The sequence below is a fragment of the Dryobates pubescens genome, chromosome 15, assembly GCF_014839835.1.
Source record: "Dryobates pubescens isolate bDryPub1 chromosome 15, bDryPub1.pri, whole genome shotgun sequence".
NCBI classification, from domain to species: Eukaryota; Metazoa; Chordata; class Aves; order Piciformes; family Picidae; genus Dryobates; species Dryobates pubescens.
In genome coordinates this window covers 4065882-4078878 of record NC_071626.1, presented here as the reverse complement: position 1 = coordinate 4078878, position 12997 = coordinate 4065882, and the positions used below count along the sequence as shown (strand labels likewise).

General features: G+C 43.8%; 1 protein-coding gene across 19 annotated transcripts in view; it reads left to right on the top strand.

Moving 5' to 3' along the window:
- ANKS1B (ankyrin repeat and sterile alpha motif domain containing 1B) overlaps window positions 1–12997 on the top strand; it is a 414109-nt gene that overhangs the window by 310779 nt on the left and 90333 nt on the right. Inside the window, exon 1 of one of the 19 annotated variants that reach the window (XM_054167870.1) lies at window positions 8636–8654. The exons of 16 other annotated variants lie outside the window; for them this stretch is intronic. The gene's annotated coding sequence lies outside the window, so the exon portion shown is untranslated. Of the gene's footprint in view, window positions 1–8635; window positions 8655–8824; window positions 8981–9166; window positions 9367–12997 lie in introns of those variants that run through there. 2 more of the 19 variants (XM_054167867.1, XM_054167868.1) reach the window with 2 other exon arrangements.

Sequence of the window (12997 nt, the reverse complement as noted above, 5' to 3'; positions counted from 1 at the left end):
AAAAAAAAGTTTAATTTGTACATAGCCAGATGTTTGGTTTGAATTTTCAGTCAAAATAAAAATAGTAGCATTGTAGCTTAAAAGCCAGCTGCAGTCATTTTCAGGTGGGATCAGTCTTCACAGACATCTTTCATAATAGTTTGTAGTCCTCTGATTCATTAGAAAGAATCATTAGCCATTGAAATGTGCTGCCCAGGGAGGTGGTGGAGTCACTGTCCCTGGAGGTGTTCAAGAAGGGATTGGACTTGGTGCCATGATTTAGTAGTCATGAGGTCTTGGGTGACAGGTTGGACTTGATGATCTTTGAGGTCTTTTCCAACCTTATTGATTCTATGATTATGGTACTTGTGGTGCGCAGTAATAAGCCAAAGAACAATGAATACAAACTTGAACATAGAAGGTTTCATCTCAACATGAGGAGAAACTTCTTTACAGTGAGGGTGATGGAGCCCTGGAGCAGGCTGCCCAGAGAGGCTGTGCAGTCTCCCCTGGAGACTTTCAAAACCTGTCTGGATGCATTCCTGTGTGATCCCGCCATGTGATCCCTAGGTGATCCTGCTTTGGCAGGGGAGGTTGGACTTGATGATCTCTGGAGGTCCCTTCCAACCTGTAACGTGCTATGATTCTATGATTCAGAAGGCATCTCATACTACAGTGAAAGACAGATCTGGAGGGACCTCTACCCTTGTGGGAAAACATAGAAAGCTTAATTAGAGATCCTGTGAGAAAGTCATTGATTTGGAAAGATTATCAAAACAACAGAAAAAAGTAATTCAAATGGGATAGTTCATATTTCATTTCATTTCACTTCTAAACACACTATTCCTGAAAGAACTGCTTCAACTAGATTTTTAGTGGAACTTATTAATTATGAGGAAGCTGTATCTATTGATAAGTTAGGATATCCAAATAGGCTACTTAGTTTTCTTTAGCCTTCTTTTCTGACATCTATGCTTTATAATCCATCTATCTATCTATCTATCTATCTATCTATCTATCTATCTATCTCTTAAATGCTGTTAAATGTATATTTGAGGCCATGTGTTTAGTGTTGCTATACATTCTGCATACATATCCACGTATTTCTGAAGTCAAGGAAAGCTTCTGTTCTCTGCAAAGTTGGATCATCTCAGGGTATTTTCAGACTAACCATACTGTCCAGCTCACAATTAATTTTCTCAGCTAGCCTCCCCCCTCTAACTCTCCATGAACCATTTTTAACTGCCTCTGTGACTTACAGGTTTTAAAAATAGTATATGGAGCAAAACAACTTCTGGGGAGGGGGGTTGGGGTTGGGGTTTTTTGCCTTTTTTTTTTACACACAAACAGCATCAACCAGCTGAGCCAGGTGTCTCCTTACTTCATCTGTTCAATATTCCATTATTGCTTCCCCTCTCCCAGTAAATCATGCACACTAACATTCACATGCATTCACCTCATGGGTCACTGTTTTGTTATCTGATTACTAGCAAATGTTCTGTTTCGTACTCTGAGGTAATATTTCACTTTGTGCATTACTTAGGATTAGTGGCAGAGTGCTGCTCTCTTCTTTTTGCCATTGCTTTGCTTTCTGATCACACATTAGATTGTTCACTCATCTCTTCATTTTCTTTTCTAGTTAATCAAAGGCAGAATAACCATTGTGGTCACAAGGATAAAATGGATCTATATGCTTTTCCTAAAAGTCTTTGTTTCTCCTAAAGATTTCAAGAATCATTAACCTACTTGAAACCAAACTATACTTTATACTCATATGGATATTCCATGTGGAAAAGTAAAGACAATTCAAATTGGATTCTATGCAGTCTTTTAGAAACTCTTTGTTTGTTTGTTTGTTTAGCATCAGTTTGGGCAGCAATGCCTCCTCATTTCTGCAGTCCTTTCAGTGAAATATACAGAAACTAAAAACTTCAAACCTGTACTATCTCAGGACCTCCCTTGGGCTGTCTTCTGCTCCCAGAGAAACAGCCTTCACAAATATTCCCTGTTTTAATCACCACCACTGGTAATTGCCTAGCTCATTTCTTGACACCTTATTCAGAGGCAGGTTAAGGTAGTTTTGTAATTACTCCACTCCTTTGGCACTCAGGTGCTAGCTAGTTCTCAGTCAGCAAGAAGCAGAAGTTGTGTGAGCCTGTATGAACCAGATGTCTCTATTTGCCCACTGAGGTGATCTTCAGATATTAAATTTCTTCCTTGATTGACCTTTAATTTTTTTATAGACCCATGAGATTGTCCTGGGGAACCAAGAGCATCATTTGTGTTTGGCAGTGAGAATTTTTTCCAAACCCCAGCACAGTGTTGCACCAGCTCCTGCAGAGAGTGCAGCAGTTTCAGGTGATAGCCACAGCTATCTCCTTGGGTATGGGTCTCACAGTAACTGCATGTCCACACAACTTTATTTGAACTTGCTACTTCCACAGACATTATACACCCTAAATGTATCAGCTTCTTTGGACTTCTCTACAACAACAGACAATTTTAAGAGTAATAATCAAAATTAATTCTGAATTACTTAAGCTTCTACTTATGAGATTGGAATGAAAGGAAATGTATAAAGATGACTCTGGTTTTAGTATAATAGCCAGACTCCTTTCAGGTTCTTAACTTTTCTCCTCTAGGATATTTAAGCCATGAGAAGTGCTTGTTCTATACAGCAAGCTCCCATCCTCTGAGTGCTGACCCAGAGCTGAAAATAAAGCCAGCTTGCAGGACTGGCAGTAAATTCCCCATGAGACTTCCCTGCTTAAAGCAGCATTCTGTTAGCTTCCTCTGTCTAAAAGATGAAAACTTCCTTTCTCCTCCCGACTTTAAACTTAAGTCCCTGCTTCTTACCCAAGCCAACACAGCTCCTTCATCTGTTTTCAGTTAGTGTATTTGTTACAGCACTGTTGGAAGTGTTACAGTCTGTTGAGTTATAAGTCATAAGCATTATGATTTATTATTATTTATATTTATTATTTCTGTGCCAAGGGAGGTTTAGGCTGGATGTTAGGAAGAAGCTCTTCACAGAAAGAGAGATTGGCCATTCGAATGTGCTGCCCAGGGAGGTGGTGGAGTTGCCATCACTGGAGGTGTTTAGGAAGAGACTGGATGAGGTGCTTGGTGCCATGGTTTAGTTGATTAGATGGTGTTGGGTGATAGGTTGGACTCAATGATCTCAAAGGTCTCTTCCAACCTGGTTAGTTCCATTCTATTCTATACATATATTTTATCAAGTATATAGTCTTCATTGTGTTAAGAACCATGCATAACACATAAATTCCTGTTTGCAGATCTCCTTCTCCCCTGTGTCCTTTCTCAGTCATATACTCAGCCAGCTGTAGGGTCCCTTGGCACCTCATTTCAGCAAGTATAATCTACTAGTAAAAATTTCTGATTTTTAAAATTATTATTATCTGTTGGATTCACAACATGATTTTGCTTGCCCAGTAAACACACCTAAACAATTTACTTTACCTCTATATCTGATGGAATCAATCTGCTCAATTAATGTATTTGGCCCTGAGAAAAGATTGTAAAAGCAGTCCTGTTAAATATTTTAAATCATTTAATCTTGCTTTTCATGTAAGATCGCTTCCTTACTTGGAAACAAGAATTAATTTTATCAGGCGCTGACTTTCTAGATGCTTTGATAGCATATCAACCAGCAAGGCTATGGCTATCAGCAAAGCAGTTCAAATTAGCAAATACTTATCTCTTACAGAAGAGCCAAGTTATTATAATGCAGAAGAAAGAGAAAGAAGGAAAGGAGGAAGGGAGGAAGGGAGGGAGGAAAGAAAGAATAGAGAGAAAGAATAGAGAGAAAGAAGGAAAGAAAGAGAGAAAGAAGGAAAGAAAGAAGGAAAGAAGGAAAGAAAGAAAGAGAGAGAAAGAAAGAAGGAAAGAAAGAAAGAGAGAAAGAAAGAAAGACAGAAAGAAGGAAAGAAAGAAAGAGAAGAAGAAAGAAAAGGAAAGAAAGAAAGAAAAGGAAAGAAAGAATTAAAGAAAAGAGAAAGAAAGAAGGAAAGAAAGGAAGGAAAGAAAGAAAAGAAAGGATTAAAAGAAAGAAAAGAGAAAGAAAGAAGGAAAGAAAGGAAGGAAAGAAAGAAAAGAAAGACTAGCACAAACTTCTGGAGAGATTATGAGCAATCAGGATATAATAGTTTTTATTTTTTCTTAAAAGAAGCTTCACCTTATTTTCAGACAGACACTTTCTGGCTAGACAGTAATCTTCTATGACTAAAAATTCCCAATATGAAGCAAACTTAATGCTTATTAACAGTAAATTTCAAGCGGGAAACAAATTTCTTCCCTTTGTTCTAACAGATTTCATTTTCCCTGAAAAAGTGTGTAACATTTTTTGTCAGGAGGAAAAGGAACTTCTATCAAAAATCCAAGTCTTTTTTTGGCTTGCTCATTGAAGAGCAGCATGGTGATACCCATGGTTTGAACCTGGGAAATCTTGTATGTATTTAACTCTATGCATGTGATAACTGGTTGCTTTATTTAAAACAGTCTTTTTTTATCATTGATCAGGATGATCTTTTTCCACAGATAACCACACTAGCCAGTTTCTGAAGTCTCATTTCAGAATGACACCTCATGGAGGTGACTCTGGTCTAGAGTCTGTGGCTGTGAATCTCTCTGTCTGCAAGTGGTTTTCACAATAATGAGTAATAGAGAAACATAGAATCATAGATGATAGCTTTCTCATTATTGTGAAAACCACTTCATAGATTCATAGACTTCTACGATTCTGTTTCTCATGGTTGTGAAAACCACTTGCAGACAGAGAGATTCATGACTAGAGAGAGACTCTAGACCAAAGTCACCTCTATATGACTTCTGAAATACCACAAAGTACCTGATTTTAAGGTACATATAAATAGAAAAACAATTATAGGAAACCAGATCTAGTTTGTTTGAGCTAGGAACAGAGAGTTCCTCATCAATCTACCCTACTGGTGAGATTGGTTTGGTTTTGTTTTGTTTTGTTTTGTTTTGTTTTGTTTTGTTTTGTTTTGTTTTGTTTTGTTTTGTTTTGTTTTATTCAGACAAATACAGTAATGGTAATCTTTTCTCATGAGGCTAGTTAACAAGTCCTGCTCATCAGAAGTTACTGAGCACACCCTAGTTAAATCAGAGCTGCTCAGCCTAAGCCATTGCCAGCTGTAAAGAATCACACAGTGTCTATTCTCCAACTTCTAGGAGCTAAGGAGTTGACTCTGGTATCCCATCAACTAAGAGAAACAGGTCCACAAATCAGCCACAAGGGATGAAGCTTTCAGAAAAGTGGCACCCAAACTATTCTTAACAGTTCTTTGAAAGGAAGCTGCCCAATCCCTTGTCAGAAGAATCATGGTCATCAGAGCAGCTCTTCATCTACACAGACTACATGAATGAAGTGTTGGACCAAGCTCTGATCCCTGTGATCAGCACATCAGCATACTTTGATGATTAGTTCAAGGGAAAACACAGGGTTTGAAGAAAATGTTCTATTTCTGATCTGATCAGATCCACCAGTACCATCACTGGCAGAGTTTGGCCTCAATATACAGATTTTGGAGCTTTGAAACACTTTTGCCAAAACTCAGTAAATGGATTTCTGCCCCTTCTAGCAAGATCCCCATTACTGAAGTAAATTGGTTTATCTGCCTTCAGGAAAACATATTTGCCATGCTTGTGGAAACACACAGTGGCCCACACAGCCCTCAAACCAGGAATGCAGTCTGTCAAAAGTCCCCACTTCTCACACCCCATTTCTGCCCAACTTTCAACATCCAGAAGAAAGTTAACTGAAGAAATGGCCAGCTCACAGCCATAAGGGAGGCAACGTTTTCCTCTTTATAGTAGCAGATCTGCCTGGCAGAACAGACTGTGAAGTACCCTAACATACTTTCCTGCTATGACAGAGGTGAATGGTTCAGAACTTCATTTATTTTTATCTTTATTTGTCTGGTCTTGTTGGGATGCTGGGTACTCAACCTTCTCTTCAGTTCCAAAACAAGAACAGGGTCAGGGCACTGGGTACAACTGCCTCATCTGATGACAGCATGCAGGTATGGCTCACCCACCGCTGATACAGCCATGGCAACTACTCAGCTACAGGCACTCAGACCTTAGGGAAAGAGCTGCTGGCTGAAAGGCATCCAGGCAAGATGAAAGTGAGAGTGTCTGAATGGGAGATATACCTTTTGCTGAAATGATGCAGATCTTCCCTGTCAAAACAGCACAACAATCTGGGTTCATGTTTGCCTTCTCTCTGAGCTTCTAAATGTCTAAAAAATGCTCTTTCTTTCACCATCTTGCTAGGAACCTTCATCCTGCCCTAGGACTTGCTACTTGTTGCACACTTGCTTCCCTCATGTAGAGCTGCTATAGTCTGCAATATGTTGCAATCAATGGAAGTAATGAAGTTTATGGCAGGTATAGGAAATGGCTAGCACTTCGACCACACTCTGCTATCGTCACATCAGGCTCACGCTGACATCCCTAACTTGTTCCTCCTCTGGCTTTGCGATTCCATTAAAGTATTGCTCCTAACTCAGAAAGCTGTTAATGGATCACATCCCACCTATACAAAAGATCTGATTTCAATTTACAAGCGCAGACCACAAAATCCAGGACAAATGCAGTTGGTACTGTGCAGAAAGTCTTGTTAGCTGAAAGGACAGAGATGTGGAGATCTAAGGCATTGGGAAAGTTAAGGCAAATCCATAACCATGATTAGACATTGTAAAGAAACACTGCCAAAACATCTGCTTTGAGAAGAGTGGGTTATGTATGAACAAAAATGACCCCGGTGATTTAGATGTGAATATTTTTATACTGCATGAATATGTTTTGCAGAGATGCAAAAGAAACGTTTTGGAATGGTCATTTTCATATTTGTAGTCTGAGCCTTTGGAATTCTATTGAGGAAACATTTCAAAATGTTTATGTTTTCCCCTGTCTCCGAACAAAATTACACTTTGGTATTCTGCTGAGTCCTTCTCCATATGGGCTGCATCAGATCTATATAAACACCAGACTGCATCGCTAAGATTCTATTGAAAAACTGGAGGAGAACCTATGGGAAGAACCAGAAAGTATTCAGTTAAAAATCAAAGTAACTTTCCAAACCCCACCCTAAGATGTGCTTTTGGATTAATGCTTAGGGTTCCCCAACATTAATTTGGCAGGACTAATTAACTAAAATCAGCTGTGATATAGAAAAGGCTATCTCTAGGAGCTTGCATTACTGCTTTAAGCGTTCCTTTCAACTCTTCAATAATCAACAGCTGTCCTCAGTGGTTCACAGAACTTACTCTGCTGCCCTTACTCAGGCACGTGCCTGTGCATTCAAAGTCAGCACTGTGCTGGGGTTGGATCAACTTCTGTGCTTGCCACAGCAGTGTTTTTTGTAGAGAAAGGGTCTTATCAACACAGTTTATCACCAGGAGAACCATCTATGAATACGATCATTTACATCGTGAAAGACTTGCTTTTGAAAAAATGCAGCTTAGCACTAGTTTAAGACCTAATTAATTCTCCAAGGGACACACATTCAGAGCCTCAAATAGGATTTATTTTGGTGCTCAAAGCCATCTATGCTTGAAGCTCCATACAAGCCAAATGAAAGGGATGATGAATTAGGCATCTACGTTTAATCTATGTGAGGTCTCTGAGCAATTTAGGGTTCGGACTTGCTATCTGTTCTTGGAAAGTTTGCCTTGCTGGTGTACCAGGTCTGCAGCTTCTCCATCATTCACCCATGTTCTTCCTCTTGCAGGGGTTGAAGATGACTGTGAATTTCAGCCCCCTGTAAAACCGTACCTAGAGTGACACTCACATTTTTTCCCCACATTTTTATTAAGCTTTTTATTCCACAGAAGGCAGAAACGTCAGTTCTCCTTGAGGTTTGGTAGCTCCAAAGGCAGGATCAGGGCTTGGGGACACTTCACTGGGCTGGCACCTTGGATAGGTCTACTGGGAGCAGGCCAGAGGAAGGCGGCAGGCATTAGGACCGCACTACCTGCCCTAGCTGAGGATCATATTTTGACTTGGTGAAATGTTTCTGGCAGGCTCTGCTGGCTGAGCTTGTCAGATAACGTGCTCAGCCATCAAGCGTGGAACTTCCTCGGGGAAGCAGAGATAAGAGCCGCCATGGGGGACCGAAAGTGTGACTCCCTCCTCTGACATTTTGTAAAGTTCAATTACAGGGGCGTTATCTTTCCTATTTTATTTCCCTTATTAGCCAGCGCGGGTGTTGCTTAATGGGATGCAGTTACCTAAGTAAACAATCCCGTGGGATGCTGATTTGCTCGCATTAGCGCAGGGATCCGAGCTCTGCGAGGATTTATTTAGACACTAGTGTTGGGGGGGGGGGGGACACCAAGAAAGTGCTTCTGCCGAGAAGGCAAAGGAAGGTGCCTGCCAGCTGCCAGCGGGGACAGAGTTTCGCCGGCGGCTTCCACGGCCCCAGAGCCACCCCAGCCCCGCACGGCTGTAGCCGCCAGGCCCCGGGGCAGCTGCTCCCTTCGGGGAAAGCTCCCCGCCGCCCGCCTGCGCGGGTGGGCGCGGAGGAGAGGCCGGGCCCATATCCATAGTAACGGCGGGGGCAGGGGGGAGGCGCCGCGGCAGCTCCCCGCCCGCCGCAGCCCGCGCGGCGCCGGGACCCGCACCGAGCCGCGGTGAGCGCGCGCGCGCCCCCGCCCCCCCCTCCTCTCCGCTCCCCACCCCGCGGACAAACGTGGCCCGGAGCGCGCGCGCGCCCCCGCGGAAGGCGAAGGGAAGCGGGGGGCGGGTCGCGCGCGGCAGCGGCTGGACGGGGAGGGCGGCGGGGGCTCCGGTGTGCGCGGCTCCGCGGCGCTCGCCCTGCCTGACTCACCGCGGGGCGCGGGGAAGATGCTCAGCGCGGAGGGGTAGCGGCTGCTGAGCAGACGTCGCCCCCTCCCCGCTCCCCTCGTTCCCCGCCCCCGCCGGGCTCAGCAGCTCAGCCCGCCGCCGCCGCTCCTAGGTGAGACCGGGGGGCAGGGGAAGGCTGGGCGAGCACGGGGGGCCGGGCACGGGGCCATCGGGCGCCGCCCCCGCCTCGCCGTGGAGCCCGGAACAGGGGACGGGGGACGGGGACGCGGTGTCGGTACCCCCGGAGAGAGGAAGCGCCGCCAGCGAATCCCGGGGGGCGGGCGGGAGCCCGCGGCGCCTGCGGTTGCCGCTTTCGCAGGATTATGTCAGCTCTTGCCTCGCCGGTGCCCCTTCTGCCGGCGCTGGGGCGGGCGGCGACGGTGGCTCTCGCCCGGCGGCGCTGCGGGAACGCCGCGCTCTCGGGGCGGGCGGGGGTCTGTGAGAAGGCAGCGGGGCGCCGGAGTTTCAGGTGTCTGATGGAGCAGCTGTGCTCGGCTGGTGAGTTTTTACTGGGCCGGTGTGGTTGCAAGGGAAATTGACGCCCCGTGCAGCCCTGCGTGTGGGCACCCACCGCGTGTGCCGCACCTGGGAGCGCGGCCGCACGCAGCCTGCAGCCGCTGCTTTCGGGGCGGGGGGGGGGGGGGCTTTGCCGTTGTTGGCACTGCAAACCAGTGCTGTCTTCGGTCCTGTAACTTGGCCCTGCTGTGCCCTGGTCTGAAACTCGTCGAGTGAGGTCTCGGCTCAGAGACATCGCTGTTTTGTCCTTTCGGGTATTTAAGGAAGGGTTGTTAAGAGAAGTGCTACGGTTGTTTATAAAATAAAAGGGATGGAATGCTGAAGTGTGTAGAGATCGGAGTGGCGGTTTATGCTTCGGTATCTCAGGGAAGGTTCATGTTTGAATAATGCATCTTGTCGAGCAGTTATTTTACCTTCTCTTAGGAAGACAGTGTCGGTATTGGGGGAGATAAAAGCCACGATACCTGAGAATTTAATTTGGAACTGTTTGCTGCACACGTGCAGTCACGGTTTTCCTGAGGATTTTAGCATGTGGAGTGCTGCATGTTGCCATGTGCCTTGCAAAATTCCTTCTGTTCGGTGAGCAGTGGCAGTGTGTGCCCACATGCACGAAATCAAGGTGTGCTTCATACTCTTCTCAACAGAAACGGCAGTAACGAGGAGAACTAGTGTCCATCTGTGGCAGGATTACTCTTACAGTGTATCGTAGCGGTTCCTTAACGAACATTTTAACTTGTTCTGTTAATGAGACATAAGCTAGTGCTGAAGTAGACCCTGACATGATGGATAGTATCTTCTCACTTGAATGCACGTTAAGAATCAATTTCTGTCATCTACCATGTATGCCAAAATCCATCTGCTAAAAAAACCTTCAGTGGAAGGTTGGTTGTGTGATAGTTGAGATGGTTTTTTTCCTGAATAAATACGAATGCAAATTGTGAGCATTCATCTAAAGTCGGTACTTGTTTGCCAAGTGCAAAACCTCGATGCTGCAGTAAATAATTGCCATAACTACTTAAAACTCCATTCTGATGGCATCCTAAAAATTTCAGTGAGACTCTGAAAAGGATGAAGAGTGAGTGGTTTTTAGCTGATGAATTTTTGGTCTGACAGCACTCCTTCGTTAAGAGAGTCTTCTTTTTGATATGTGTGTATAACTCCCAGCAGCTGTGCTCGTGTGGTCGCTCACAGACCCTCTTAGCCCGAGAAGTTCCATTTCAAGAATTTGTGCAAATGATTGGCAGTCATATTGGTGAGCTCCTTCATTTATTTATTTATTTACTTATTTTCCAGAGAAAGGGGATGTGATAGTCAGGAAGAGCAGGAAGAGATAAATTTATCCGGTAGGAAGGCAAATTAAAGTATACTATAAATACTCAGTCTACTTAGAAGGCACTTAAATGGAGTACCCCCAAATTAATTCAGAAAGCTGAGGGTCTTACGATTTTGCTCATGGCATTTTGGGGCAGGGGGGTGGTGGTGGTGAGGGAATGACCTCTAACTTGTAGCGGGCACATGCAGTTAAAAAAGAAGGGGAGAGGATGTGAAATTGAGGAACAGAGATGCTGATGGAGCTGCCATCAAAGAATGCTGCACTAAACTAAAAATAAAGCAGATCAGCTCTAGGTAAGAGTTTTGCTACTGAGGAACAAGAGGAAGGATCTGTGACCCAGGTCTGTTGTGATTTCGCTTACATTCCAGGAGCTAGACATTTTAATGTTGGAGGAGTCAGAATTCCATGTCGGAGATGCTCAATTTATTTTCATTGGTTTGGGAGGATGCAGATTGTGCTTTGTTTTAACACTGAACAGCTGGCGTTTTGATAAGGATCTTTGTATTTTTGTTAGATGTTAGTGATAGGCATAATGATAGCATTCTTCATAGGTAGTGAAGTTCCACCTTGCTTGGAGCAGACTGAGAAACTGCCAAGCATTGGACTTAAGCTCTCTTGGCTCTTGGTTCTGCACACAGACGGGAAGTTAAAGCTGAGATGAGAGCAAATGGTGTTGTTTGGGGTCCAGTCTTACTCATTTGCCAGATACCAAGCATGACAATACTTTGTTTGGAAGACTGGACTCTTTTGCCTTATAATCCTATTTATCACAGTGTTTTGCTTACTGAGTGTTGAAAATTTGTATTAGTCTCCAAATCAACAACCACTGTGAGGAACTGCCCGGTTTTTACTCTCAGAGGTATGATTTGGGATTGTTCTCACATTTGGGAGCATGTTGGTTTTTACTAGTCCTTATTTTCAATGTTGTCTTCACAGTTGTGTGAGCTACAAGCTTTTATTTTTAAGAAATCACAGTCAAATTCTGGAGAATAACACCTTCAGAAAATTGCACCAGCCTGGCACTCTTCACAATCCAATGTAATTTTTCTCTTTGTGTGGGCAATAGCAGAGGGCTGCTTGTATTTGATCCTTACTCCATGCGCCAACTATGCCAGCTTGTCTAGAAGACAGTCGTCTTGGTTCCAAGTATCTTAAGGGTTATGCTTTAGAGGAACCTGGCTTTGACAAGGTGGTCAAGCTAAGGAAAACACGTCATTGTCATAGCTTGATTGCTGCCTCTGTCCCCTTGTCTTTCTGAATTTTTTGCCTCTGAGGAGAACAGCTTTGAAATGTGAAAATGTCAGTGTTGAGTATTTTGAGCATTGAGATTCAGAGGTGCAGGTCTTCACATACTTGATTCTCGGTGCTTTACCTCTGTACGTTATCGTTCTGCTCCCTTGTTAGAACCGCTCTCAGAGATCATCGTGGTTTACGTCATCTTTACATGTAGAGAGAGTCAGGCATTTGGGGGACAGTTTAAGTGGAGATACTGCTTTGGACGTGGAGTTATATACGGCTTAGTGGTCTTTGAGAAGAGGAGATACTTGATATCGGAGGGTTTTTGCTGCCTTTCTATTTATATGCTTTGGAGCAAGAGAGTTTTTCTACAGGTCCTTCAGTCAGCTAGCAAATGTTTTTTTCTTCTCTCCAGTGATTCGTCATGTGAAAAAAAATTCTGAAATTTGGGCTGCATTCACTCTCACAAGCTAAAGCATAATGTTAAAGAAAGGATCCTGTTGACATTATCAACCCCCTGCAATGAGCTTCTGTGAAATGAAGTACCTTGCAACATTGCAGATGGCATTTGTGGCCAACTTCATGCTAGCTGAAGATAGCAATCATTATGTCCAGCATAAGAGAGTGATGATAACTGGTGTTGACCAAACCTTAACTGAACAAAAATCATCAGAGAGCCTTTCTTCTCTGGTAAAAGAATAGTGATTTTGGGTTGAGAACTACTGACAGACCTCCTGGAGACTCTTTCTGTCTGTGAATTACTGAGTGGAATAAGTTCTTAATGTCATGGAAATGCTCAAGCAAAAAGGGAAAATCCACAACCATCTCTGGTCTTCCTTCTTTCTTACTACTGCCTTCTACTAGTGGGATATTTCTAAGTCAAGTGAGGAACATCTTGGATAGTTTTGCAATACCTTTCTTGGGGACACATGATATTTGCATAGCCCTTGCTGTGGGCTGGGTAGTATCTTTGAGATACATCTAGAGAAATCCCAAGAACAGGCAGGCTGCTGTGTTATCAATGTAACGGTGATACCCAGCATT